The sequence below is a fragment of the Crinia signifera genome, chromosome 11 (assembly GCF_055691185.1).
Source record: "Crinia signifera chromosome 11, ASM5569118v1, whole genome shotgun sequence".
NCBI lineage: Eukaryota > Metazoa > Chordata > Amphibia > Anura > Myobatrachidae > Crinia > Crinia signifera.
In genome coordinates this window covers 75,390,048-75,417,777 of record NC_139227.1, presented here as the reverse complement: position 1 = coordinate 75,417,777, position 27,730 = coordinate 75,390,048, and the positions used below count along the sequence as shown (strand labels likewise).

The 27,730-nt window shown below is 47.0% G+C and overlaps 1 long non-coding RNA gene across 1 annotated transcript in view; it reads left to right on the top strand.

Annotated features, from left to right (window-relative positions):
- The window catches only part of LOC146045875 (uncharacterized), a 127,712-nt gene that overhangs the window by 34,751 nt on the left and 65,231 nt on the right, over nucleotides 1-27,730 (top strand). The window contains exons 3-8 of the long non-coding RNA XR_014465648.1: nucleotides 1,431-1,567; nucleotides 3,186-4,546; nucleotides 4,639-4,812; nucleotides 10,436-10,572; nucleotides 12,190-13,550; nucleotides 13,643-13,816. This is a non-coding gene — a long non-coding RNA (uncharacterized LOC146045875). The remainder of the gene's footprint in view (nucleotides 1-1,430; nucleotides 1,568-3,185; nucleotides 4,547-4,638; nucleotides 4,813-10,435; nucleotides 10,573-12,189; nucleotides 13,551-13,642; nucleotides 13,817-27,730) is intronic.

Below are 27,730 nucleotides of genomic sequence, written 5' to 3'. Positions count from 1 at the left end.
GCTGTGATGCTGCGACTGCAGCCTGAGTAAGTCTCATCTCTCTCAGGCTTGCAGTTGTAGGTCGGCTTGCGAGACCAAAGAAACTTTGCCTTGCAGCTTAAATGTATATAAGATATAACATCAGTTCTGGCCTCCGTCCTCCCCAGATAAGTCAGCCAAACCCTCGCCATTGATGTTATATTTTATATACATTTTTAGAAAATGCCTGATTCAGTTTGGATTGCACATGACAAGCTGCTCACAGCAGCTTATCATGTGGGATCCTCAAGCAATGCAAATGCAGGAGGAGGTGCATTCCACCCCCTGCCTCCATTTGTGATCGCTGGCTGCTCTACACCGCAAGCACCTCTGCAATCAGCAGAGGTGTTTGTTGTTCTGCGATGTGATCACATGTGCAGAAACCAAACATTGCGCATAATATGGGTTGGATCGTACTTACCCAATCAGGATGAGAGTTGATGTTCCGGTCTCTCGGTCTCCAGTACTTGATGGGCGTTGGAGAACATACCGTAGTTGTTAGTTGAGGGGCGATGTTCTGCCACCTTGTGTAATTCGGGCTGACGGAGAAGCCAGGTGTTCTTCTGGAAGCTGGAAGTTGTTCTGTGGCTACTGATGGAGGTATCGGCTGCTCCTGTGTGAGATGATGTTATACCTCCTGCGCCTGGGGAAGTGATGTTACCTTCACTGTGGCGGCTGCAGGGAGAAGCTGGGAGTGAATGGGTCCTGCAGGTGTTCTAACTTCTCCCAATCAATTCCCGTGAAGAATGGATGTTCTCTGATGTTGCCGTTCTCACCCAGACGCATCTCAGGGTCACCACACAGGAGCTGGAAAGAGGAACGTGAGGGCAACTAAGTTTCTGTTCAGCTGCAGTCTGATTCCTTACAGCACATATTTGGGAGACATATTTCTCAAATGATTTTTAGCCTCAAAGAAAATAATCATTATTTTCCCCTAATCAGAGGATGTGTGTCTATGTAGTTTAGTATTCTTTCCCCTAACCTCTAGCTGGTTACTGCTTATCATGGTACCATTGGGGGTCATTCACTGGACTTGATTTGCTTACATTTGAATAGAAACATGGAAAATGCCGGTGCTGTATAACGTGACCAGTGGTGTATGCCAGTGGTACAGTGACTCCTGCAGCAGGCATTGGTCTGGCTTGGAGTTTCTTTTAGCCAACACTTATTTGTGTGTGTCAGGGAGGTGGAGCCAGTAATGTAATCTGACGTATGTAACTACATATAGCTTCCCCATGTACAGCTACATGACCGCTCGTAGAACAACTACATGGCTGATACTAGAGAATGGGGGTTCTGTATAAATAACAGACGCTGACACATTGTTTATGGCCTCTTTGTTACTTGGTGATGAATGCTAAGTAGGGTCTGACACTCACCTCTTCAATGATGTTTCTTGTATTCGGGCACAGATGACAGCCCGCCAAAGCCGAGATGTGGCACTCCTCGGGGGGATTTTCCTGTTGTCATCTCGAATAGCACCACACCGAAGGAGTACCAATCCACTCCCGCATCATATGGCTCTCGCTTGATGATCTGTCAATAAAAGGTAACAGTTCACTAAATAACACTTTATAAACAGGAGAGCAGATCTGGGCACAATACGCCTGCCATCAGATGTTACACTGACAGACACATCTGGCACCCTGGTTGGGACACATGATATATTTCATACATACAGGCAGAGGCAATGATTTATATTGTTCTTTTATGCAGTGTGTTCCATTAGCCTTAATTACGTCACAAGATAATTGGTTTATTACAACAATACTATGAGACCCAGTTATTATTTACTCAATACAAAATATTCCACTTTTATTCATCGTAGTGTAAGTTAACCCCTTCAGCGCTTCCCAACACCCCCCCCCCCCCCCCCCCACTGCATTACCCAGAGCCGAGCAGTGCCGCTGGGCATTCCATCAGCCGCTGCCCGGCCCTGAACCTGGCTGTGTGTGACATGACATTACAAGGTCACACCGCACAAAGCCGGGGGAAGGAGGCAAGGCTGGGCAGCTGCTGAAGCCGAGCGTAGCACTGATCTCAGCGTGAACTGGAGCATAACCCGTAAAATTCTCGGGAGTGCCAATGAAGGAGTCAAAGGTATAAACCAAACCTGGAAAATCCCCATAGATACAAAAGTTCACTATGAACAACCCCTGCAAAATGAGAAGAGGGATTGCCCTGGCTCTGCATTACCCAGCCAGCCACTCATAAACCACCAGTGTAGGAAAACACCTGTGATTGGCTGTCAGTGAAGGCAGATCATGATTAGATGCCATTTAGAACATGAAGCCGCTACTGTTTGTAGCATGCACCTTTATACTGTACAGCCGACCTCTAATTTATTATAGCCTCACCTCTGGGGCAATGTAGCCACGTGTTCCAGCGTAGCCAGAGGTTTTGGGTGTGTTCTCCAACGCCAGCCCGAAGTCGGCGATTTTAATATGGCCGTCATGAAGCAGGATGTTCTCTGGTTTGATGTCTCTGTAATAGGAACAATTTCTTCATTAAGTACTTGTTTGCATGGACAGTATATGAAATACATAATACAGTAAGTGACTAAGGCTGCAGATGTGTCCTCAGACACATACAGTATTAGGGCAAAGTCTCCTGGCGCATCTTAGTTGTGTTATGTTGTGACTAAGAGGCATTTGCTGGCAGATGCTGGATGCTGGCAGAGTTGCACGGGACCTGGGGTCTCACTGGCACTTACTCAGCATGGCGGATTGAGGCTGGCTATATGAGGATACATCTGGAAATGTAGAAAAGTGCATCTCCCAATTGATAAATGCCTGTTCCACATGGCCAGACCAGGGTGCAGTGTGTGCTATGAACAAGGTCCTAAAGCTAAGGGGGCACCAGGCTGCCCCTTATGCTCACCGAGCATGGATGACTGGAACGCCATATGTCTTCCCCAGAAATATGGAGTTTGTGTCTGTGCAGAATATAGCAAATATTATGGCATCAGTGCCAGTTCTTCTGCACATGGGTCTTCTGTGCAGGCAGTAAAATATCTTACCATACCTCTTATTTCCCAGTACACATATTAGCACTGAATGCATCGCAGAGTAATGTTATGTTTATAAGGGTGTAACTACTATGATTTATTTCCCACAATAAGAACAAGTACTAATGCAGCCCTTGTATTTTATGTTTATTTAAACAAGGAAAGAAAGTTAGTTACCGATGGATGAAGCCCATCCTGTGGAAGTGCTGGAGACCGGACACGATCTCGGCAGCGAAGACTCTGTTAAAGAAGAAATGTATCAATATTGTAACATCCCAAATCAGCCATAGTGAATGGGCAGGATAGAGAGATGCAGTGTAGGATGGGGAATAGTGTAAAGGTGCCCATACACTAGTCCGAATTTGGCTACTTTTCACCTGATTCTGACGGATCGGGCTGAGAAATTGTGTAAAAGTGGCCAAATCGGGTGTGTTTGACATCTGATCCGATACGCGGTCCACTGTGCATCAGATCAAAGGTCGTACCTGCTGCATGTCCGACCTCCAACTCGGACCCACTGTGGGGAGCGGGGTCGCATGTGATACATCACATGTCAAAGGATCGTATGCGATACATCACATGCGATCCTACCCCCTGGGAAGGTTCCGGCCGAAGGGACTGGATGGCCATACTCTGCTGCAAGAAGAAGTGCATGGCCACCTTAAGAGCTATAGAAAAGGCAGAAGAAAATACAGGTAGGATAAAGTCATAGTAGGAAAAGGCAAAGGGGTAGTTGTATGAGCAGTGATAAGGGAGGAGCAATGAGCCAGAGGAAAATTGGTCTATCACAACCAATCCGCTACTCTGTATAATTTCATACTATGCAAATTACAGGCGTTGAGGTGCGTACACACGGTACGATTTATGTTCCGTATGATATTATATACTATTTCCCAGGAAAGTCCCAGTGGTCAGAAGCATAAGATTTGTGCTTATAATAACATACAATGTGCATAAGATATCACATACGATATGACGTCACAGCTATACTACACTATACATCTTATGCTTTCTAGCCAGAATTGAGTTGCATGTTCACCCGAGCAGCTCCCTGCCAGACGACCGGTGGGAGCGTGCATCGTACGTCAGATAGTGCGTACACACGGGAAGATATAGTGCACTATCTAGCATGCTATTCACAACTAGCTAGCTAGATTGTGCACTATATCTTACCGTGTGTACGCACCTTTACTTCAGTGCTGATTGGTTGCCATGGGCCACTTCTCTTCTGGCTCACTTCCTTATCACTGCTTCATACCTATACCCCAAAGTGATGGGAGTCCAACAAGGAATAACATATATTGTACAGTGAATGTAAGTATGTGTGTTTGCTCATTTCCTAGACTGTAAGCTCCTATAGGATTTTGTCTTGCACACAATCACACAGTTATACACCAGATTATGCATAGATCTTACGTTGCAGCTGTAGACTCAAGACGCCCTCTTGATTGCAGCAGGTCGAATAAGTCTCCTCCGTTGGCGTAGTCCATGACGAATGCCAGGATGTTCTCGGTCTGGAAGGTCAGGAGGCCATGTACTAAGAAGGGGCTCCCAGATGTTGATTGTAGGGCCCTGGTCTCAATCCTTGTCTTCTCTTTTTCTCTCTCTGATAGTCCCTCGTTGTTCACGACCTTTATGGCGACATCCGTCTTGGTGGAGATCTCACGCGCCAGCAGGACCACTCCATAGCCGCCCTCTCCTAACTCACGGCTGATCTTGTACCTGTCCATGAAGAGAGGTTCCTCCTTGTCTGGTGGTGAGACGCTGCTTGGTCCTTGTGGAGCAAAGTAAGAGACATTATGAAATTATTGGGTACTTATGTAATATCTGGGCTCCCGTTTTTCTTATGAGACCACGTCCCCTCGTGGGGCTCGCTGCGCTCGCCACACTTCGGGCACGGTGGCTCGCTGCGCTCGCCACACTATATAATATCAACTCAGTGCGTAGTTGGATAGTAGGGGTATGAAAAAATGGGGTGCATTTAACATGGGAGCCCAGATAATACATAAGTACCAATTATTGTTTAACAGCTAAACACACAGTAATATGATGATAACTGAAGTGGGAATACTGGGACCACAACATAAAACACACTGTAGGGTTTTACAAAGCTGAATATACTTATAGCTAATCGGAAACGCCAGCCATCATTGTACAGTAACCTCAAGCTCCTAACTACACTTTTAATGTACACAGTGGGGCAGATGTATGATGGAGGCCATAACATTTTTTAAATAATGGGCAAATGTATTAATCCCCCCCAGGCGATAAGGAGAGCTGTTGTGCCCAGCTCCCCAGGCAGACCTGCACATGCGCATGTCTGGTCCGGCCTCTCTTCCCTTCCCCTGTTTGGTCCGGCCTCTCTGCCCTTCCCCTGTCTGGTCTGGCCTCTCTGCCCTTCCCCTGTCTGGTCCGGCCTCTCTGCCCTTCCCCTGTCTGGTCCGGCCTCTCTGCCCTTCCCCTGTCTGGTTCAGTCTCTCTGCTCTATCCCTGCGTGGTTTGGACTCTCAAGCTCTGTCTGATCCAGGCTCTCTGCCCTTCCCTTGTTAACAGCAGTGCATTAGCCCTTCCCCCTTCTTGTGTCGGCTTTCTGTCCTTCTACAGCTACCACCAATGTTTTCTATGTGCCCTCAGACTTCAGACACAGTATTGCCCTGCACCTTGATCACTTTTGAGTTTAATAATTTTGTTGCGTAACTGAATAGTGCCTATTTGATATTGTAGGAATGGAGCATGTTCATTTATGTGTTTTAAGGAACTGGTAGTGATGCATTCTCATGCAAATTTAAGCAGGGAAATGATTGCTAGTGATCGAAAGGATTGCCTGGGGTTCTAGTGACCAAGCCAATTCCTCTGAGCTAATCCTGTAGTTACTGGCCATACCGTTCTGGCACTAATCACATCGCCTGTAGTACATTTGTAATGGTATTGAGCTACAATAGATGCCAACCATTACATTCGCCTGATGGGCCCTTCATGTCCAAGTTTGACACTGGATATAATGCGTTTTGTTGTATTACTTTTTATAACCTACCAAAATGTCCTATAAACAGCATGAAAGGGTTTGCATCTGTATTCCTATATGTGAAATTCATGTTAACATACATTACTTTAAATTAAATATCTAATATTGTACCAAGTCCATAATTAAATGAAGGGAAAAAACCGCCATGACACCATGGGGGGAAGGGGGGGGGGGGGGATTTACTAAGATGTGTATTCTACTTCACATGTGATGTTGCTATGGGCAAGGGAGTTAGTGAGAGGGAGAGGACAGAGACGCTGAGGGGGGAGTTAGAGAGAGAGTGAGGGCAGAGACGCTGAGGGGGGAGTTAGAGAGAGGGTGAGGGCAGAGACGCAGAGGGGGAAGTTAGAGAGAGGGAGAGGACATAGACGCTGAGGGGGAGTTAGAGAGAGGGTGAGGGCAGAGACGCTGAGGGGGGAGTTAGAAAGTTAGTGAGGGCTGAGAGGGGAGTTAGAGAGAGAGGGAGAGGACAGAGACACTGAGGGGGGAGTTAGAGAGAGGGTGAGGAGAGAGACGCTGAGGAGGGAGTTACATAGACTGTGAGGGCAGAGACGCTGAGGGGGGAGTTACATAGAATGTGAGGGCAGCAACGCTGAGGGGGGAGTTAGAGAGAGGGAGAGGACAGAGAGACGCTGAGGGGGGAGTTAGAGAGAGGGTGAGGGCAGAGACGCTGAGGGGGGAGTTAGAGAGAGGGTGAGGGCAGAGACGCAGAGGGGGGAGTTAGAGAGAGGGAGAGGACAGAGACGCTGAGGGGGGAGTTAGTGAGAGGGTGAGGGCAGAGACGCTGAGGAGGGAGTTACATAGACTGTGAGGGCAGCAACGCTGAGGGGTGAGTTAGAGAGAGGGAGAGGACAGAGAGACGCTGAGGGGGTAGTTAGAGAGAGGGTGAGGGCAGAGACGCTGAGGGGGGAGTTAGAGAGAGGGTAAGGGCAGAGACGCTGATGAGGGAGTTAGATAGAGTGTGAGGGCAGAGACCCTGAGGGGGGGAGTTAGAGAGAGGGTGAGGGCAGAGACGCAGAGGGGGAGTTAGAGAGAGGGAGAGGACAGAGACGCTGAGGGGGGAGTTAGAGAGAGGGTGAGGACAAAGACGCTGAGTGGGAGTTAAAGAGAGGGTGAGGGCAGAGACGCTGAGGGGGGAGTTAGAGAGTTAGTGAGGGCTGAGAGGGGAGTTAGAGAGAGAGGGTGAGGGCAGAGATGCTGAGGAGGGAGTTAGAGAGAGGGTGAGGGCAGAGACGCTGAGGGGGAGTTAGAGAGAGGGAGAGGACAGAGATGCTGAGGGGGGAGTTAGTGAGAGGGTGAGGGCAGAGACGCTGAGGAGGGAGTTACATAGACTGTGAGGGCAGCGACGCTGAGGGGGGAATTAGAGAGAGGGAGAGGACAGAGAGACGCTGAGGGGGGAGTTAGAGAGAGGGTGAGGGCAGAGACGCTGAGGGGGGAGTTAGAGAGAGGGTGAGGGCAGAGACGCTGATGAGGGAGTTAGATAGAGTGTGAGGGCAGAGACCCTGAGGGGGAAAGTTAGAGAGAGGGTGAGTGCAGAGACGTAGAGGGGGGAGTTAGAGAGAGGGAGAGGACTAAGACGCTGAGGGGGGAGTTAGAGAGAGGGTGAGGGCAAAGACGCTGAGGGGGAGTTAGAGAGAGGGTGAGGGCAGGGACGCTGAGGGGGGAGTTAGAGAGTTAGTGAGGGCTGAGAGGGGAGTTAGAGAGAGGGTGAGGGCAGAGACGCTGAGGGGGAGTTAGAGAGAGGGTGAGAACAGAGACGCTGAGAGGGAGGGTAGAGATGCTGAGGGGAGAGTTAGAGAGAGTTAGAGAGTGGGTGAGGGCAGAGATGCTGGGGGGGAGTTAGAGAGAGGGTGAGGGCAGAGAGGCTGAGGGGGGAGTTAAAGAGCGGGTGAGCGCAAGGGGACTCAGACGCACTCTGCCCAGGCCGACAACCAAAATGCGATCGCATCATTCTGGGGTGCTGCTGCAGTTTGACACTACCCGTAACTCAGCCTAGCTCGCACCCATATCCTAACTTCCCTGGCACCTGATGTGTCCGGATTACAGGGGTGCCGGACCAGTAGGTGTCGGTAAATAAGTGGTTTACCGTATATGTTAATGTATATAAAATATAACATCAGTTCTGGCCTCCAACCTCCACAGACTAGCCAGCCAGCCAATCATTCGCTATTGATATTATATTTTATATACATTTTGCAGAAGATGCCTAATTCAGTTTTCACATGATAGTTAATGCAACTGGGTTCAACAATAATAAACCTTTAGATGCTGCTGGAGAATAACGTTGGTCTCAGTGAGTGGTGTAACCCCATTCCCGACCTGGCCCACGTTCCAACTTGTACCTCCTTTGTGGGGGGTTGGGCTCGCACAGCTGATGGATTGCTGTGGGGAACACTGCCTGGATCCCATAAAACAGGTGGCTCCAGTACCTCTCTGCTCCCAGCGGGGACAGCTGGTCCGTGGTCCCGGACTGCAGTAGCTGCACTTCCCACTGGCACAGAGGTCGGGTCTCCAGCTGTGTGAGCACTGTGTGCTGCGATCTTACAGAGACGACTCCACCTTGTTGGCCGTGGCTGCTGGTTTATGCTGTGAATGTAGACCGCAAAATTTAATGGTGGGCACTCTGCTCCAAATGGTGAGGGCACGGCTTGCCAACTAGTTGGGGTCTCCAGACCAATCTTTGTGACACTTTCGCCGCCCTCAGGGTGGTTTTTTGTTTTTATACAGGACGCCTCCCCACTTAAGTGCCGTAGACACAATTTATTTCCAGCATAGAAAACAGGTCTGAATCAGGCTCTCAGTTTGGATTGCATATGATAAGCTGCTTGCAATAGTTTATCATGTGCAATCCTTAAGCAGTGCAAACGCAGGAGGAGGTGCATTCCACCCCCTGCCTCCATTTGTGATCATATCAAACTGCGATTGTAGTTTAGAAAAACATCAGGACCATCGGTGGCTGTGACGCTGCGACTGCAGCCTGAGTAAGTCTCATCTCTCTCAGGCTTGCAGTTGTAGGTCGGCTTGCGAGACCAAAGAAACTTTGCCTTGCAGCTTAAATGTATATAAGATATAACATCAGTTCTGGCCTCCGTCCTCCCCAGATAAGTCAGCCAAACCCTCGCCATTGATGTTATATTTTATATACATTTTTAGAAAATGCCTGATTCAGTTTGGATTGCACATGACAAGCTGCTCACAGCAGCTTATCATGTGGGATCCTCAAGCAATGCAAATGCAGGAGGAGGTGCATTCCACCCCCTGCCTCCATTTGTGATCGCTGGCTGCTCTACACCGCAAGCACCTCTGCAATCAGCAGAGGTGTTTGTTGTTCTGCGATGTGATCACATGTGCAGAAACCAAACATTGCGCATAATATGGGTTGGATCGTACTTACCCAATCAGGATGAGAGTTGATGTTCCGGTCTCTCGGTCTCCAGTACTTGATGGGCGTTGGAGAACATACCGTAGTTGTTAGTTGAGGGGCGATGTTCTGCCACCTTGTGTAATTCGGGCTGACGGAGAAGCCAGGTGTTCTTCTGGAAGCTGGAAGTTGTTCTGTGGCTACTGATGGAGGTATCGGCTGCTCCTGTGTGAGATGATGTTATACCTCCTGCGCCTGGGGAAGTGATGTTACCTTCACTGTGGCGGCTGCAGGGAGAAGCTGGGAGTGAATGGGTCCTGCAGGTGTTCTAACTTCTCCCAATCAATTCCCGTGAAGAATGGATGTTCTCTGATGTTGCCGTTCTCACCCAGACGCATCTCAGGGTCACCACACAGGAGCTGGAAAGAGGAACGTGAGGGCAACTAAGTTTCTGTTCAGCTGCAGTCTGATTCCTTACAGCACATATTTGGGAGACATATTTCTCAAATGATTTTTAGCCTCAAAGAAAATAATCATTATTTTCCCCTAATCAGAGGATGTGTGTCTATGTAGTTTAGTATTCTTTCCCCTAACCTCTAGCTGGTTACTGCTTATCATGGTACCATTGGGGGTCATTCACTGGACTTGATTTGCTTACATTTGAATAGAAACATGGAAAATGCCGGTGCTGTATAACGTGACCAGTGGTGTATGCCAGTGGTACAGTGACTCCTGCAGCAGGCATTGGTCTGGCTTGGAGTTTCTTTTAGCCAACACTTATTTGTGTGTGTCAGGGAGGTGGAGCCAGTAATGTAATCTGACGTATGTAACTACATATAGCTTCCCCATGTACAGCTACATGACCGCTCGTAGAACAACTACATGGCTGATACTAGAGAATGGGGGTTCTGTATAAATAACAGACGCTGACACATTGTTTATGGCCTCTTTGTTACTTGGTGATGAATGCTAAGTAGGGTCTGACACTCACCTCTTCAATGATGTTTCTTGTATTCGGGCACAGATGACAGCCCGCCAAAGCCGAGATGTGGCACTCCTCGGGGGGATTTTCCTGTTGTCATCTCGAATAGCACCACACCGAAGGAGTACCAATCCACTCCCGCATCATATGGCTCTCGCTTGATGATCTGTCAATAAAAGGTAACAGTTCACTAAATAACACTTTATAAACAGGAGAGCAGATCTGGGCACAATACGCCTGCCATCAGATGTTACACTGACAGACACATCTGGCACCCTGGTTGGGACACATGATATATTTCATACATACAGGCAGAGGCAATGATTTATATTGTTCTTTTATGCAGTGTGTTCCATTAGCCTTAATTACGTCACAAGATAATTGGTTTATTACAACAATACTATGAGACCCAGTTATTATTTACTCAATACAAAATATTCCACTTTTATTCATCGTAGTGTAAGTTAACCCCTTCAGCGCTTCCCAACACCCCCCCCCCCCCCCCACACTGCATTACCCAGAGCCGAGCAGTGCCGCTGGGCATTCCATCAGCCGCTGCCCGGCCCTGAACCTGGCTGTGTGCGACATGACATTACAAGGTCACACCGCACAGAGCCGGGGGAAGGAGGCAAGGCTGGGCAGCTGCTGAAGCCGAGCGTAGCACTGATCTCAGCGTGAACTGGAGCATAACCCGTAAAATTCTCGGGAGTGCCAATGAAGGAGTCAAAGGTATAAACCAAACCTGGAAAATCCCCATAGATACAAAAGTTCACTATGAACAACCCCTGCAAAATGAGAAGAGGGATTGCCCTGGCTCTGCATTACCCAGCCAGCCACTCATAAACCACCAGTGTAGGAAAACACCTGTGATTGGCTGTCAGTGAAGGCAGATCATGATTAGATGCCATTTAGAACATGAAGCCGCTACTGTTTGTAGCATGCACCTTTATACTGTACAGCCGACCTCTAATTTATTATAGCCTCACCTCTGGGGCAATGTAGCCACGTGTTCCAGCGTAGCCAGAGGTTTTGGGTGTGTTCTCCAACGCCAGCCCGAAGTCGGCGATTTTAATATGGCCGTCATGAAGCAGGATGTTCTCTGGTTTGATGTCTCTGTAATAGGAACAATTTCTTCATTAAGTACTTGTTTGCATGGACAGTATATGAAATACATAATACAGTAAGTGACTAAGGCTGCAGATGTGTCCTCAGACACATACAGTATTAGGGCAAAGTCTCCTGGCGCATCTTAGTTGTGTTATGTTGTGACTAAGAGGCATTTGCTGGCAGATGCTGGATGCTGGCAGAGTTGCACGGGACCTGGGGTCTCACTGGCACTTACTCAGCATGGCGGATTGAGGCTGGCTATATGAGGATACATCTGGAAATGTAGAAAAGTGCATCTCCCAATTGATAAATGCCTGTTCCACATGGCCAGACCAGGGTGCAGTGTGTGCTATGAACAAGGTCCTAAAGCTAAGGGGGCACCAGGCTGCCCCTTATGCTCACCGAGCATGGATGACTGGAACGCCATATGTCTTCCCCAGAAATATGGAGTTTGTGTCTGTGCAGAATATAGCAAATATTATGGCATCAGTGCCAGTTCTTCTGCACATGGGTCTTCTGTGCAGGCAGTAAAATATCTTACCATACCTCTTATTTCCCAGTACACATATTAGCACTGAATGCATCGCAGAGTAATGTTATGTTTATAAGGGTGTAACTACTATGATTTATTTCCCACAATAAGAACAAGTACTAATGCAGCCCTTGTATTTTATGTTTATTTAAACAAGGAAAGAAAGTTAGTTACCGATGGATGAAGCCCATCCTGTGGAAGTGCTGGAGACCGGACACGATCTCGGCAGCGAAGACTCTGTTAAAGAAGAAATGTATCAATATTGTAACATCCCAAATCAGCCATAGTGAATGGGCAGGATAGAGAGATGCAGTGTAGGATGGGGAATAGTGTAAAGGTGCCCATACACTAGTCCGAATTTGGCTACTTTTCACCTGATTCTGACGGATCGGGCTGAGAAATTGTGTAAAAGTGGCCAAATCGGGTGTGTTTGACATCTGATCCGATACGCGGTCCACTGTGCATCAGATCAAAGGTCGTACCTGCTGCATGTCCGACCTCCAACTCGGACCCACTGTGGGGAGCGGGGTCGCATGTGATACATCACATGTCAAAGGATCGTATGCGATACATCACATGCGATCCTACCCCCTGGGAAGGTTCCGGCCGAAGGGACTGGATGGCCATACTCTGCTGCAAGAAGAAGTGCATGGCCACCTTAAGAGCTATAGAAAAGGCAGAAGAAAATACAGGTAGGATAAAGTCATAGTAGGAAAAGGCAAAGGGGTAGTTGTATGAGCAGTGATAAGGGAGGAGCAATGAGCCAGAGGAAAATTGGTCTATCACAACCAATCCGCTACTCTGTATAATTTCATACTATGCAAATTACAGGCGTTGAGGTGCGTACACACGGTACGATTTATGTTCCGTATGATATTATATACTATTTCCCAGGAAAGTCCCAGTGGTCAGAAGCATAAGATTTGTGCTTATAATAACATACAATGTGCATAAGATATCACATACGATATGACGTCACAGCTATACTACACTATACATCTTATGCTTTCTAGCCAGAATTGAGTTGCATGTTCACCCGAGCAGCTCCCTGCCAGACGACCGGTGGGAGCGTGCATCGTACGTCAGATAGTGCGTACACACGGGAAGATATAGTGCACTATCTAGCATGCTATTCACAACTAGCTAGCTAGATTGTGCACTATATCTTACCGTGTGTACGCACCTTTACTTCAGTGCTGATTGGTTGCCATGGGCCACTTCTCTTCTGGCTCACTTCCTTATCACTGCTTCATACCTATACCCCAAAGTGATGGGAGTCCAACAAGGAATAACATATATTGTACAGTGAATGTAAGTATGTGTGTTTGCTCATTTCCTAGACTGTAAGCTCCTATAGGATTTTGTCTTGCACACAATCACACAGTTATACACCAGATTATGCATAGATCTTACGTTGCAGCTGTAGACTCAAGACGCCCTCTTGATTGCAGCAGGTCGAATAAGTCTCCTCCGTTGGCGTAGTCCATGACGAATGCCAGGATGTTCTCGGTCTGGAAGGTCAGGAGGCCATGTACTAAGAAGGGGCTCCCAGATGTTGATTGTAGGGCCCTGGTCTCAATCCTTGTCTTCTCTTTTTCTCTCTCTGATAGTCCCTCGTTGTTCACGACCTTTATGGCGACATCCGTCTTGGTGGAGATCTCACGCGCCAGCAGGACCACTCCATAGCCGCCCTCTCCTAACTCACGGCTGATCTTGTACCTGTCCATGAAGAGAGGTTCCTCCTTGTCTGGTGGTGAGACGCTGCTTGGTCCTTGTGGAGCAAAGTAAGAGACATTATGAAATTATTGGGTACTTATGTAATATCTGGGCTCCCGTTTTTCTTATGAGACCACGTCCCCTCGTGGGGCTCGCTGCGCTCGCCACACTTCGGGCACGGTGGCTCGCTGCGCTCGCCACACTATATAATATCAACTCAGTGCGTAGTTGGATAGTAGGGGTATGAAAAAATGGGGTGCATTTAACATGGGAGCCCAGATAATACATAAGTACCAATTATTGTTTAACAGCTAAACACACAGTAATATGATGATAACTGAAGTGGGAATACTGGGACCACAACATAAAACACACTGTAGGGTTTTACAAAGCTGAATATACTTATAGCTAATCGGAAACGCCAGCCATCATTGTACAGTAACCTCAAGCTCCTAACTACACTTTTAATGTACACAGTGGGGCAGATGTATGATGGAGGCCATAACATTTTTTAAATAATGGGCAAATGTATTAATCCCCCCCAGGCGATAAGGAGAGCTGTTGTGCCCAGCTCCCCAGGCAGACCTGCACATGCGCATGTCTGGTCCGGCCTCTCTTCCCTTCCCCTGTTTGGTCCGGCCTCTCTGCCCTTCCCCTGTCTGGTCTGGCCTCTCTGCCCTTCCCCTGTCTGGTCCGGCCTCTCTGCCCTTCCCCTGTCTGGTCCGGCCTCTCTGCCCTTCCCCTGTCTGGTTCAGTCTCTCTGCTCTATCCCTGCGTGGTTTGGACTCTCAAGCTCTGTCTGATCCAGGCTCTCTGCCCTTCCCTTGTTAACAGCAGTGCATTAGCCCTTCCCCCTTCTTGTGTCGGCTTTCTGTCCTTCTACAGCTACCACCAATGTTTTCTATGTGCCCTCAGACTTCAGACACAGTATTGCCCTGCACCTTGATCACTTTTGAGTTTAATAATTTTGTTGCGTAACTGAATAGTGCCTATTTGATATTGTAGGAATGGAGCATGTTCATTTATGTGTTTTAAGGAACTGGTAGTGATGCATTCTCATGCAAATTTAAGCAGGGAAATGATTGCTAGTGATCGAAAGGATTGCCTGGGGTTCTAGTGACCAAGCCAATTCCTCTGAGCTAATCCTGTAGTTACTGGCCATACCGTTCTGGCACTAATCACATCGCCTGTAGTACATTTGTAATGGTATTGAGCTACAATAGATGCCAACCATTACATTCGCCTGATGGGCCCTTCATGTCCAAGTTTGACACTGGATATAATGCGTTTTGTTGTATTACTTTTTATAACCTACCAAAATGTCCTATAAACAGCATGAAAGGGTTTGCATCTGTATTCCTATATGTGAAATTCATGTTAACATACATTACTTTAAATTAAATATCTAATATTGTACCAAGTCCATAATTAAATGAAGGGAAAAAACCGCCATGACACCATGGGGGGAAGGGGGGGGGGGGGGGATTTACTAAGATGTGTATTCTACTTCACATGTGATGTTGCTATGGGCAACCAATCAGATCCTGTCTTCTAGAGGATGCTAAATAAATAAGAAGTAGATTTTGATTGGTTGCCTATAGCAACATCACATGTGAAGTAGCATACACATCTTAGTAAATTTCCCCCCATGAGTCATTACACCGGGTGACACCAGCCCTACATTCTTCAGTTATCACCATGGCTGTCTTCCCCAGGGGGGTTGGGCTGTCACGTATAAATGCAGGCACTGCCATCCTGGGTATTACCACCTTTAGTGCCAGTAAACCTAGAGCTATTCTGTAAACCCCCTGATGTTTGTGTGTGGGGTTAATGAAGTAATAATCATAGTAATGTTAGGATTAGGCTAGGTAAAGGTAGAAGAACATTCATACTGTGTTTTCATTGTGTAAATGACACTGCGAATGCCGGCATATGCCTGTCACCAAACTGAGCTATACTGTAGGTTACAGCACCTTTGTAGTTGTGCACCTTTCTCCATAAATATTACAGTAGTTTTACTAATCCATTTTTTTGAGACTGTCTTTATCTGAATAACTGTAGTAACCAATGAAGTGAATATAAATTACATATAAAACATTATTTATATTTTTTTTATATAAACAATATTCAACTTTGCCAATGTGAAAATGAACTACAGTGCAAGGACATCCAACTACATTTCCGCTTACCTGGTCTTGGCTGATCTTCATCCGGGTCTTTAGCCTCGCTTGCCGCTCTCTTTCTCTCTTCCAGCGATTCCTCCTCTCTGGATTTTCTTGATGAAGTGTTCTTCACTGTCTTCTGGTCTTTCTCCTGCATCTTGCTGCTGGACTCCTCAGGTGCTTCCTTTTCAGGCTTTCTTGATGTCTCCTTCCTGCACCTCTTCTTTCCGGCCATCTCCTCTGTGTTCTGGTCTGTCTTCTGTATCTTGCCGCTGGGTTCCTGCTCAGGTGCTTCCTTTTCAGGCCTTCTTGAGGTCTCCTTCCTTCTCCTCTTCTTCCCGACCATCTCCTCCATCTTCTGATCCGGCTCCTGCATCTTCCGACGGGTACACCTGATCCGATATGTCAACTTACCTCTGCTGATCTGGCTCCTGCGTCTTCCGACGGGTACACCTGATCCAATCAGTCGACTTACCTCTCCTGATCCGGCTCCTGCGTCTTCCGACGGGTACACCTGATCCAATTGGTCGGTTTACCTTTCCTGATCTGGCTCCTGCGTCTCCCGACGGGTACACCTGATCCAATAAGTTGACTTACCTCTCCTGATCTGGCTCCTGCGTCTTCCGACGGGTACACCTGATCCAATTGGTCAATTTACCTTTCCTGATCTGGCTCCTGCGTCTTCCGACGGGTACACCTGATCCAATTGGTCAATTTACCTTTCCTGATCTGGCTCCTGCGTCTTCCGACGGGTACACCTGATCCAATTGGTCAATTTACCTTTCCTGATCTGGCTCCTGCGTCTTCCGACGGGTACACCTGATCCAATTGGTCAATTTACCTTTCCTGATCTGGCTCCTGCGTCTTCCGACGGGTACACCTGATCCAATTGGTCAATTTACGTTTCCTGATCTGGCTCCTGCGTCTTCCGACGGGTACACCTGATCCAATTAGTCGATTTACCTCTCCTGATCTGGCTCCTGCGTCTTCCGACGGGTACACCTGATCCAATAAGTTGATTTACCTCTCCTGATCTGGCTCCTGCGTCTTCCGACGGGTACACCTGATCCAATTGGTCAATTTACCTTTCCTGATCTGGCTCCTGCGTCTTCCGACGGGTACACCTGATCCAATTGGTCAATTTACCTTTCCTGATCTGGCTCCTGCGTCTTCTGACGGGTACACCTGATCCAATAAGTCGATTTACCTCTCCTGATCTGGCTCCTGCGTCTTCCGACGGGTACACCTGATCCACTAAGTCGATTTACCTCTCCTGATCTGGCTCCAGCGTCTTCCGACGGGTACACCTGATCCAATAAGTTTACTTACCTCTCCTGATTCGGCTCCTGCGCCTTACGACGGGTACACCTGATCCAGTAATTGGCTTTCTGTCTCCTGAAATCGCTTTTTCTCCCCTTCTCAATCCTCTGCTTGCGCTGCTGCTTCCTCCTCTGATGCTGTCTGCTGCAGAGATGCCAGTTGGAAAATAACTGCCACTCTCAGCTATGAAAGTGTATAGCTTGGGTCATGTGACCAGCTTGCTGCTCTCCCATATACACTCTATAGTATCCATGCTAATGGGATTTCTAAGTTGCTATAACTTACCCTGTTAATGTTATTTGTGCCTAATTTCAGTGAGATCCTATGTACATGTTCCTAATTTATAATCTAACTGCAAGAAAGGAACATTAAATGTACATAAATGTATGGCTGTAACTATTTCACCAACATAATACAATAGAATACAGCCCTCCGGGGTAGTGATAATCAGGTGCCTATGTTATTTCACTTTTAAATACATCTACTAAAATATCTGTTTTATAGGGATGGCCATCGTTGCCATTGCCATCGATGGCAATTCTGCAACTGGCCATCGATAGTGCTAAACTATGCAATGGATGTCCATCGATATTTTTACATATCGATGGTCATCCATTGTGTTTGATTGATTGGGCTGTGGTCCAATCAAAACACGGGGGACGGGGCTTCGCTGGTGTCAGGGGGCAGAGCTATGCTCTGTGTCCCGGCGCTTTAAAAAAAAAAGGCAAACATTGTTTTGCTGTTTCATTGATGGAGGGAAACCATCTGGTTCTCCCCCATCTATGGCTAAAGTATTCGACATTGGCCATGAACCATCGATGATTTGGAATCATCGATGGTCAATGGCCATCCGTACTGTTTTACTTTTGTCTGTATTGACATGTGAGAGGGGAGTTAGGGATGGGAGTGGGGGAATAACAGATCCCCCAGCATGACCCCTTCCATCAGGTACAAGAGGATCTGCTCTTGGGCTTCCCCCTGTTTATGATTGTAGTCACCTGTGTTGAACTAGATAATTGATGAGAAAGCTGTTTCACTGCAGGTAACTGCACCTGGGAAGTCCGGGAGCAGAGCTTTCTGTACCTGATGGAAGGGTCCTATTGGACGGTCTGGGTACAAGTGTATAGTGTTCTTCCTGTAACTGGGAAAGTGCTGCTTAAGCGGATAGCCTTTGGTGACCAGTGAGCCAGTCAGAGGGCTTTGTGTCTGACTGAAGTGATTTGGCATAGATGGATTATTGAGAGATATTTTATATAACACATATAACACATCACCATCTCTACACTTAGGCCCTGATTCTGGTTGACTCGGTAAGCTGTGAAACTCGCAGCGTACCGAGTCCCAGAGGGCCTGCCCCTGCCGAATCGCCACCGTATCACCTTGCAACCATGCGAGGGGAAGTGTCACGAATACACATACCCTCTCATGTGCCCGCAGCAGGAGAAATCATTTGATGATCACCGACCATCGAATGACTTATCCAGGCCACGCAAATATAAGTCAGTGGCCGGCCGAAACCAGGACAAACGGCTGACGTCATCCGCCTGCCCGACGTCATGTGACGTCAGCCGTCCAACCCTGGCACACCACCTCCTGCACGCAATCCCGTGGGGACGGCCATGAAATGCTGAGCGTTCCCATGGTGGACACCCTACTCTGCTGCCCCACTCCCCTGGCCCACATTGGTCAGTGTGAACTGATCAGTCGCTGAGTTCAGTCGCCCAGGGACCCTGCACATGCGCATAATTCATTATGTGCATGCACGGAAAAAACCCATCGCTGGACCACGTGGGGGTGCAAATGAACAATATGACCCCCTTACTGTAACATTCATTTCTTATAGAGGAGCATTGCTTCCCATTTCCAGTTCTTGGGACAAGCTAACGTCGCACAATTTACAGGTCTCCTCACAGAAACACAAGTGAAATCCTAAGAATCATCTGTAGATATTTTATAATGTGTCAGTGAGTAATGAATATGCCTGTGCTCCAGCAAGGACATATGGAAAACATGCACTGCCAGTGTATGCAGAGGACTAGATCTGAGAACACTATAGTAAAGTGATTGTGCGCCCCTCTATCCCTGTTTCCCATTTCCACATATAAAATGCTGAAAGGGTGTTTCTTACAGAAATCCATGAAAAAAAGATGATAAATTGGTTAAAAATGTATTTTATTATTACATATAAAGCAGTTGGGAAGAGTGAGGTAGAAAGTATTTTTAAGTCCCAGATATTAGTCACCTTTCTCTGATGGTGGCAATAAATGAGTTTCTGTTGCCCCAATAATAGGTAATAGACAATCCACCTTATTGCTGCATGTTAGTAACTAGACCCCTAGGTTGTGCACTATAGTCAGTATTGTGTGAATAGTGCAGTAATAACCTTTATCTATGTTACCCAGGTCTACACGAGTATAACGGGTGAGCAGCCGGCCACCTATGTGTACACCGAATATGTGCTGCACCTGGACCTGTTCTAGCATTATATCAGAGGTGAGTTGTTAGGTAACATATAGGTTTTCTGTGTCCTTCTTCCCTTCTGTCTCCTTACCCCTCACAGCCATTAACCTGGGGCAGAGGGAGAGTGTGTGAGATCTGTAGAGAGAGAGAGAGAGAGCGACCATGAGCACAGACAGATAAAGGGCCTGATTCAGTCCTGTTCGCTAAGCTGCATATACTTCCAGCCTAGCGAACAGGTAAGTGCCGGCTGTCGGACAGATCAAAAATAAATAGGAGCCGTCTGTGGCGGATATGATACTGAGACCTGCCAATGCAATGGGTAAGGAAGATCAGTCAAAGACAGAATGAAAATCAGTGACAACAAGTGTTTCCCCCACAAACAATACATTTTTATTTCATTGATTTTCTTCTGCAAAAGTGTGTACCAGCCAGGATTATTGAGCCAGCAATTGGGGCGTTGCAGAGTCAGGCGGGGAATTCATGTGTTCTGTCTGCTGCCTGCTTATGCCGACAAGTGTGTCCAGTCTCTCTCTCTCTCTCTCTCTGCCCCAACTCTCTCTCTCTCTCTCTCTCTGGACGGGATGTACAAAGCATTGGCGGTACATCCCACTGACCATCGCATATGTAGATGATGTAGTTTGGAATGTCCATTCGGTTTCTTGTCTGCTCCCCCTAATAGCTCACTTCATCAGAGCATCAAGTGCTGTCACGCACCGGAGGATGTTTCTCCTCCATGAAAGTGGCATGGGCGTCTCTATGAAATGCTGGGCATTCCCATGGGAACGCAGTCAGGCCGATGCCTACTTGGGGTTCCCTATGCTTAACCATTGTTTCTGCCAGGGCTACACTATTCTTGCACCCGTTAATAAGCAGTATGGGCCTTATTCTGGTTTGCTCGCAAAGCAGTGTTATTTTGCTTCTTTGTGAGCTTTGTAGCACCGCCCAAATGCCCACACCCCGCTATTCGCATATTTTCCCAAAATCATTCGATGGTCGATTTCTGAAGCGCTCACTCCCTGGTGACTTTATTTAGTGGCACCCTGCTCTGTGGGCAGCTGACATTCGGTGACGTCTGCTGCCGGCCCCCGGAAGGCAAGTAGCCACCCCCGTTCACTTGCTGATGCCCAGCATTTCCTGGGTGCATCCAATATTTTTGTGAGTACGCCCAGGAAACCCTGCGAAGGCCCCCTGCCCGCCTACTGTATGCCCACCCCGCTACGAGCACCTCGGAGACTATGCAAATCTCCGAGGACGCCCGCAGAGAAGACCGACTGATTAGATGTTTTCTTAAAGTAAACAAATGTATTCTACAATTCTACTGTATTATGTTACAACCAATGAACATTCTTATTGTACTCTTAATTAATCACTTTAAATTGAACACATTCAAATATCTGTACCATTTAATAACTCTCTATTCAACCTTTTGCTGTAACACCTAAGTGCTTAAATATCTATATGATTGCGCAATAATATGCAAACAAACTTACAAATCTTAAACTCTAAATAAGCGCTTTTGCCCTTTTTTTTAGCCCTGACCCAATGTCAGAGCCGGCCTTAGGCATAGGCAAACTAGGCAATTGCCTAGGGCATTTGGAATGCCTAGGGGCATCAGCAGCTTCTGCTGGTTAAAATGATATGCAGCATGCCTATATTCTGTGTGTGAGTGAGGCTGTATCTGCATATGAAATAGTGTATTCATGGAAATCACTGTAACATAGCATTCCGTATGCAGGTACAGCCACAGTTGCACACAGACTATATTCATGCCACATACTGTATCATTTTAATCATCAGAAGCTCCGTGTGTGTCCTGGTCACATAACAATGCAAATAAGACAAATTTTCAGCAAAAAATGTACCCAACGTTAGCAGAACTGGCCAGGAGCTGCATGGCTTATTGAGGCAAGATGTATGATGAAATATCTGTATCCAAGCCTAGGCAGAGGTCACAGTGTTAGCGGCTGTGCGAGTGCTGTCTGTGGGTGGGTTGGTTGTGCAATAGTGTTTGGCATATGTGTAAGGGGCATTATGTGTGTCCTGTATAAATGCATTAATAATGTGCGACATATGTGTAACAGGCATTATGTGTATCATGTGTATAAGGGCATTAATAATGTGCAACATATGTGTAATGGGCATTATGTGTGTCATGTGTATAAGGGCATTAATAATGTGCAACATATGTGTAAGGGGTATTATGTGTGTCATGTGTATGAAGGGCATTAATAAAGGTTGGCATAATGTGTAAGGGGCATTATGGTTATAAGGACATTAATAATGTGTGTCATGTGTAAGGGGCATTACTGTGTGGTATTATCAGTGGTGCCGAGAGAAAGGGGTAGGGGGTACAAATTACCCAGGGCAAAGTCTGATGGAAGGGCCCAGTGGGGGCCCCTGGGCCCCCTCCCCTTAAGTGTCAGCAGCAGCTGCAGCTCTTCTCCTCTGCCCAGCACATACTGCTTTGTGCTGGGTTGCAGTGTAGCCATGGAGGTGCTTAAAATACAATATTTTCTCAGGATTCTTTTCTAAGGGTATAATGTGAATAATGTGAGGAGTAATGTACATAAGGTAAAGTGGTAGTACTGTGTGATGTAACGTGAATAAGGGACACCATTGCATGATATAATGTGAATAAAATTGCACTACTGTGTGGCATTATTTGAATTGGGGTACTATTGGGTGGCCATGCCCCTTCCCAGCAAGAACACACCCCTGTTTGGGCTGCGCACCGAATGTTTGCACTGTTTTATTTAAAATATTGTGGGTAGGAGCATCAAAATAATGACTGCTATGATGAGGGTTGATGGTGCTGGGAAAGGGGAGCAGGGTCGGAGGCGGAACTAGTGGCAGTGCTAGGGGGCACCAGCCAAAATCTTGCCTAGGGCGTCATTTAGGCTAAGGCCGGCTCTGCCCAATGTTCACAGTTCCGTAAAGCTGCAAGCAACTCAGAGTATGCTAAAGTGCAGATGAAGGTAAGTTTTAGGCTGTTCAACAGAACTGTCACTTAAGTTTCTATGCTCCGCTCCACACAAGGTGAAATGGTTCTCCCAAATATATCATAGACCATGGATCTTCAATGGCCCCCCAGATGTTGTGAAACTACATGTTCCAACATGCATTGCCACATTTTTTTCCTATAAGAGCATGCCAAAACTGTCAGGGCATGCTGGGACATGTAGTTCCACAACATCTGGAGGGCCACAGGTTGAAGACCTGTGTCATAGACCATTGTAAGTCTCCGGCCTGTGCTGAGCACCCTAGGGCTAGCTAGACAGCATATGGCAAGGGTCCTAAAGCCGCCAGATTCCTGCTATGGTACCATAGACCCTGGCTGCTACAGGCATTTGCAATAGCATGATCAGAGACTATAAGCTGCTAATACAATGTAGTTTTATATGCATGTCCACTTGGTAGTAAATGTAATGGGAGTTGATGGAAACTTTTTCTCTCCCCCAGGTCTCTGGAGCGTGTACCCAGCCGATCCCATCATCGTACCACTTATGGTCTCTCCAATTGTTTCCTTCCCAGGATTTCACCTTTCACCTGCAGGTGTCACCTCCGGTAAGCCGTTCCGATCTACTCACCAGTGTCCTTAGTGCATTTACAACCAATACGCAGCCATCAGCTTGGATTACACTGTGCCAGTCTTCCCAGAAACCAGACACCGATTATGCTACATTGCCAGTATTAGTGTAAGGTCATTAGGCAATAAATGCGCCTTCTAGCACCTAACATCCCCCTCTATTGTCTGATACTTGTGCAGTGTCCATGTGTCATACGCAGGAGTCTTCTCTAACTGTCCCTCTTTCTGTCTCTCAGGGAGCAGCAGGATGCTATGACACTTCTCTGGATCCTTCACAAGTTACAGACTATTATTTCAGTTTTTACCGACTCTGCGACTGACGCGCTCGTTGAACAGCTGGAACAAAACACATTTCTCCTTTTTTTTGTTTATGGTTGCACAGAAAACGTGCCCGTGCCCCTCCCCCTCCATGCCCCCCAGACTGCGGGCATCCCTGGGGTGACCCAAACTCCTCACTGGCTGTTCAACACTGGACCAAACCAAGCAGCACTGGAATCAACTGGGCACAACTGGAAATCAGTAAACCATCACACTGGAGACACAGAGAACGATCCCCACGCAAGAAAATAGTGATTTCCATAGTCCAATAATGGGGAATGTAAAGGCTGAGGATGGGTGCAGCTTCTCCCCCCATGCTAATGATTTTCTGTATGTTAATCTGTGACCCTCCCAATCCTTGATTGAAGTTACCAGGAAGACCCCATCTCCGATTGTTGTTAACCATCTCCGCAAGCTGTGTAGCTCAGCAGTCTGACCTGTTAGCTGCTGCCACTAAGCCAGAGGCTGCACAAGCCGTTTTACGTTACTGAGATATCTTTGTGCTCTATTGTATTTTATGTGAATCCTTTTTTTTTTGGTTCTTGTTTGTTTTGTATTTAATTCTCTAACCACAAAAGTGCACTTAATCTTAACGTGGCGCGAGGACCAATATTGTGCCTCAAAAAGAAGGGGGGCAATCATTAGTGCCAGATGGTGAATCAGCGCTCCCTAAACTGATGAAGTGGTGACTTTATTATTAAGGACCCAGATACCAGACCCCCGATCGGTCTTTCTGACGTCATTTCTGCTCTTAATGTTACAATCCTGTAAGTATGGTTTTCTTACAGTTAGTAAGACACTGATCGCATTGTAGCATTTTAACCCTTCCATGACTGGAGGTCCAGGCCTATAGTATTGGAAGGGTTAAACTGCCATTTTAGCTGGACCTATGAGCTCAAAGCATTTTTAATATTTGTTTTTATTAAATTTCCCAATTTGTATTTATATTCCCTTGCTACTCTCCTTGCGCTGTTATCCCCTTCCTCTTACCCTGTTCTTTGGGTCTGAAGTTAAAAAAATATATATATATCTTGTCTGCATATAAATCCCCAAAATATAAATAATTATTTGTCCTGTGACTGGTGTTTTGTGACTGCAGAAACATTGATTTTGGAGGCACTGTAGACGCCACCACATAACACTACAGATAAAGGGGTTATTCTGGTTGATTCGCAAGGCTGCAAATTCACAGCCTTGTGAGTCCACCAAACCCGGTCTTGCAAATGGTGGCCCGGCCACCACCCATTCGCAAGGGCTATTCCCTCGCAGGGCCTGCAAATGGATGTTACACATCAGCTGACCCCCACAAGGGAGAATAGCCGCTGCCCGTCTGTCAGGGTTTTAGCAGTCGGGATTCCAACGTTGATGTAATTACTGTCGGAATCCTGACTGCCGCTCAGTCATCCGGCACCTATAAAGACAACCTGATGCCACTGGGGAACAGAATATAAATCAGAAGCCACAGAATGTTGCTGGGACCCCTTACTGCGCCAAGCCATCACCCTGCCAGAATAAGCCTTGTAGGCTTGGGTTTGCTCTGCTTACCTGAACCAGTTGCTGATGTTGTTGCTGTTGATTGTAGGTTACAATTATTCTTATTGCTTAGATTTTTGATAGACTTATACAATAATGAGTTTATCATATGTATGACCTTTGAGTATAAATAACCCTGTTCCAATATAAACAGGAGGTTGTTATCTGATATAATACAATATTCATTTAATAATATGTATGGACAAACTCCCTTTCATTGAAATCACATTGGTCAGGTGGAGAATGTGAAGGAAAGCTGTGAGACTGGAGACCAAGGAGCATTTTATTCACCTAACAGATAAAGTTATAGACATGCCCAAGGCAGGAAAGGCTACAAGATAATAGCCAATAATAAAAGCCAAGTGCTCTGATGTCCCACTGTAGGATCAGTGGTGAAATGTAAGCTACTGTATGTCCTGCTGCCCAGGTGCTGCCTAGACCAAGCCGCCCATCACAAGTCAGTGGTAGAGCCAGGAGACTAGTTAGAGACCCACAGGGTAGCCGGCTATTATTATAGGAGGACCTACAGAGCTCAGTGCCTCAGGTGGGAGTGAGGATGCACCAGTCAGCAATATGAAAAGCTCTGCACACAACTGTCCTGTATGGGAGGGTGGCTAGAAAGAAGCCATTATTAGAGAGACTGCATCAAAGCACATCTGGATTTGCAGAAAACATCAAAGAGATTCAGATACAATGAGCCAGATGTATCAATCTTCAAAGGTGATAAAACAGAGAGAGATAAACAGCCAGCCAATCAGATCCTACCTGCCATGTTACAAGCTGGGTTAGAAAAATGACAGGTTGGAGGTTATTGTATGGCTCTTTATCACTCCCCACTTTATCACTTTTTGAAGCTTGATACATCTGGCCCAATGTGAGATAAGGGTTTGTGGTCCCATGAACCAACAATTAAGCTTTGTTTCCTCATCTATAAATGCTCTGGGTGGCACACAGCAAATGAATTACAGATTCCTCAGCAAGCAACATCCTAACTGTGACTTATGGGGTGGGGACATTCTGTATTGTCATGGGGATGCGTTTCTTCAGTGGGGACTGGGCAGCTTAGAAGGATAACCTTTTAGGACAACCTGATACAAGACCAAAGCAATACTGACATTGCTGAACAACACAAAAGTAATTACCCTGCAACTGTGATACCCCCAAACTATCGGCCAATCACTTTGTTGTTTACATTTCTGGTTATAGTTTGTTTAACATCAGGGGCGAAATGTAATAGGGTGTGATTTTTGGACGAGTTCCAAACTCGCCAGAAATCGCACCTTTAAAAATCGCGTTTTTTGCCGTGAATTCGCATATGTAATGAGATGCGAATTAGCGGCAAAAAATGCGATTTGCCGCGATTTCGGGCGATTTTTAGTCATGAAAATGTGCGCATTTTCAGTCATGAAAATGTGCGCATTTTCATAAATGCGATTTTGTGCAAAAAAAAAAAGTTTAAAAAAAAACGGCGTGGGGTCCCCCCTCCTAAGCATAACCAGCCCCGGGCTCATTGAGCCGGACCTGGTTCCAAAAATACGGGGGACAAAAAGCATAGGGGTCCCCCGTATTTCTGAAACCAGCCCCGGACTCTTGGACCGGTCCTGGTTCCAAAAATACGGGGGACAAAAAATCTGGGGGTCCCCCGTATTTTGAAACCAGCACCGGGCTCCAACAGCCCGCGGGGTCATGCCACAGCCGGGGGACACTTTTTATACAAGGTCCCCCGGCCAAAACATGAGCACCGTGGCTGGTCAGCCTTGGACGGGGTACCTGGAGGAGTGGGGACCCCCCCAATAAAGGGTTCCCCCCCCCCCCAGGCTTCACCCGTCCAGGGCTTAAGCCCGGGGCTGTCACCGGCGTCCGTGGCCAGTGGACGCCGGCCTGATAGGGTTAAATCGATCATAAGTTACATTGCTTTATACCGGAGAACTACAAGTGCCAGCAGACCTCCCCCGCATGCGGGGCATTAATGGGCCCGCTGGGACTTGTAGTCCACCTGTAAAAAGAATGTTTATAAAAAACACACACACAGAGAAGTAAAAGTTTATTACACACACACACCTCACTTTTACACCAGCGTTACTTACCATTCCTGGATCCAGCGCTGGTCTGGCTGCTTCACAGCCGGCTCCCCCCGAACTGACAGGCAGCGGGGAGAACCGGCTTTCTCCGTTGCCTCTAACAGCTTCTGTAGCGCTGTTCCAGCGCTACAGAGGCTGAGAGCGCGATTGGCCGATACGTCTCCATGGAGACGCATAGCTCAGTCCTGATTGGCTGAGCTATGCGTCTCCATGGAGACGTATCGGCCAATCGCACATGTCTAAAAATCGCACCCTATTACATTTCGCCCCAGTAATTTTATTGATTTTTTTTTTTGCAAAAGGAGAGGGATACAGAAGGAAGAAATATAAAGGGTGAAGGAACATGACAAAATCACATTACACAATATTGGCTTCCTTGTACACTTTTACACTGTGTGTTCTAGGAGCAGGAGAGATGTGACAGGGGAACCATTTGCAGCCATGAGGCTGTATGTTCTTTAACCCGATCAAACCTGTGCAGTGAAGAACAATTGGCACGAGCTGCAGTGATATAAATGGCTG